Genomic DNA, 3,176 nt, shown 5'->3' with positions numbered 1-3,176 from the left:
TTGGGCTATAGTTTCTGTTTGTGTGAAGATTGACACAAAGAATGAGTTAAGCAGCTCTGCTTTCTCCCTGTTGCCTGTAATATTGTGGAGTCCTTGGTGCTCTTTGAGTTTGGTTGTTTTTTTTTCATTACCCCAACTAGATAACATTATCAGTGCTAGAAGGGAGTGGGGTTTCCTTTCATTTTATATAGTAGTTGCTTACCCTGACAATGCTGGTGGGAGTGGTCTAGTTCCTTGATTAGGCTATTGTTTACCTTCAGCTTATTTGTCTGAGTTGGTAGTTCCTTAATTGGGGTATTGTTTACTTCTTGATTGTTGGTCTAGTGCAGGCATGTCAAACTGCCGGCCCACGGGCCAGATGCATCATGCCGAAACCACACCCTACCCATTGCTGGCAATGGGGGAAAAGTTCCAATAAGTTGCGCAACATCACATGACGTCGTGAGTTTGAGATGCCTGGACTAGTGTTAACCTCTCCTCATCTGGATGCTGATTTATGGTGAGGTGTATAGGTCTTTTTGTTTCCTTTTTGGCTTTTTGAATGGTATGTAGATGTTGTTTATGTCTATATGCCTGTTAATGGTTGATTTGTCTTGAGTTCTAGGCTTCCAGGAATTCTCTGTCCTTTTTGGACTTGGCTTGGTCTACGATGCTCACAGTTTCCCAGTTAAAACTGTGGTTGAGTCTATCCATGTTTTGCAAAATTAAGAAGATTTCATCATGTCTTCTCTGACTGCTACTTGGTTGTCATGGGTGTGCTCTGCTAGTTTTTTTTTTTTGCCTGTTGGTCCTGCACAGTGCCTGTTACAGTCGTTACACTGTATGTTGTAGACAGTCCTTCTTTTTTCCCCCACAGCTGCTGGGTTTTTGGTTTATTTAAGAAGTTTTGGAGGAGTTAGTATTGTTTCTGTATCTGTGGGGAAATTTATTATCTAAATATGCTTAATCCTGTGTAAAGCTACTCGTGACTTTAACATTTTTAGAAAAAGGAGAAACATATTTCTCACAGAAGAACCGGAACAGCAGGAACATATTAAATTGGGACTGTGGGACTTTGAAAATCTTGTCAGTGAATATTGCAATCCCTGAGGAGGACAAGAGTTCAATCTAAAACAAAGTATTTTGATATATATTTCCAGCATAAAAGAACTGTGGGCCAGAGTATACAAAGTTCTGTTCTGGGAAGTGATGATGATCCACAAAGGAGTAAATAAGTCATTGGTTTATGCAACTAACATAACACAATTGAATTTCTAAATTCCGAATGGAAGTTGCTCAAAAATATTTGGCAATTGGCAATATTCTGCCTAATTCTCAGACTGTTGGGTGAAGAATAAGGCTGGGCTCATCATTCAGCATATGGTTTTATTTTTAATAAAAGAGTTTATCTTATGGGAATCATTACTTTCATATTTAAAACAATTCCTTTCTGTTCTTTTTTAAGAAAATTCAACCTACAAAAGAAGATACTGTTGAAAGAAAAATCTTCATCAGGGTCCAGTCCAAACCAGTAATAAACAAAATGGAGACTGCTTTAGAAAGAAGGTTGTAGTTTATTGAAGAGCAGAACCACAAGACATGTGGCTCTGGAGCAGCTGACCACGTTGCTGGGAGTGATGGGTTTTTATACCTTCTTGGGCTTTTGTGTTTGGAGTTATTCCTGTGGCATGAACTTTGACCTGAGGTTCAGTGTGCCCTTTTAGTATTCTGATGGTGGTGGGTTAATCCTATTATTTCCTAAAGGTCATGTCCTGCTTCCCTGGGGCAGTAGTTAATGGCTATGTCCTGTGTTGGATTTTTTGGGGTAAGGAGTTGTTGGTTGTAGGGATCTTTGTCTTTCTAATCCCATCAGCTCTAAGATTCCTGGCTCCAATCTTTCTGAAAGGATTATCAAATCTCCATTCCTACAGAGCTGGTCTCTGCTTGGGGCAGGGAGAACTTGTGGGGTTCTGCCTAAGATTTTGTATTATTCCTTTGGGGAAATATATTCTGCTTTTTTAATATCCCCCCAAATATTTCTTTCTCAGTGGGGGGGGGTGGATGCTGACTTCTCACAATACTGTGAAGCTTCTCTAGTAGGCTACAGGGACCTATCCTGGCTGGCTGGCTGTTTGTTTGTTTTAGCCCACTTTTGTTATTTTTTTTATAAACAACTCAAAATAGCAAGCATATCTAATACTCTTTTTTCCCCTATTTTCTCCTGCAACAACAACCCTGCAACATCACCCAGATGGTTTTCAAGGCTATGGTGAGACTAGAATTGACACTGTCCCAGTTTCTAGCCTGGTGCCATAACCACTAGATCAAACTGGACCAGTATGGTCTTGGTTTGGCTCTTCTCTAAGACTGGTTCCAATCAGTGTTGATAGGGAGGAAGTGATCCAGTCCATGGCTGCTCTTTTGTGACATGCTGAATAGTTCAGTACTCTCCTTGTTCCTTTTCAACATCTACTTGAAGTCACTGGGTGAAATTATCTGATACCATGGGATATAGCATCATTAGCTACTGCTAAGCTTGTAAGCCGCCCTGAGTCTTCGGAGAAGGGCGGGATATAAATGGAATTTAAAAAAAAATTAGTAAGCTGATGACACTAGCTTTATATCTCCATTTCAGGTGACACAGTTATGGCTGCTACTCACTCTGGCAGGGGATGCTATGGACCCCATTGGCCAAGGATGTTCGGGTGGTGGGGTCCAGGAGAAGAGCCTTTTCTGCAATGCCTCCCATCCTCTGGAACATCCTCCTCCTTGAGATGAAGTCACCCCTACCCTGTTGGCCTGAACAGGGCCTGAAAATCTGGCTCTGCCAACTCTTTAGGGGGTTTGATGGGGATGTCCATTCTGGAGGTGGCTAGTGGATTAGGAGAATCCCCCACCTCCATTCTGTTTATGTATTGGTCTTTTTTATCCAATTTGTTCTTAATATTAATGCTTCAATTTTTAATGCTCAATGTTTTTAATGTTTTTAAAGTTCTAATTGTTTTGTATTTCAGGGGGCACATTGTAAATCACCCAGAGTGGCTTGATAGTGAGATGGGCAGCATATAAATTTAATAAATACATAAATAAATATAAACTGAGCATTAGACAATGACCTGCTTTTATTTCATGGAGACTTTTAATTAACTGCATGTCTGCTTTTCTTCCCTCTCAGGTAGGAATGACTCTCCATTAAA

The sequence above is a fragment of the Vipera berus genome (genome assembly GCF_964194415.1).
Source record: "Vipera berus genome assembly, chromosome: 2".
Lineage (NCBI taxonomy): Eukaryota > Metazoa > Chordata > Lepidosauria > Squamata > Viperidae > Vipera > Vipera berus.
This window is presented reverse-complemented; position numbering follows the sequence as displayed.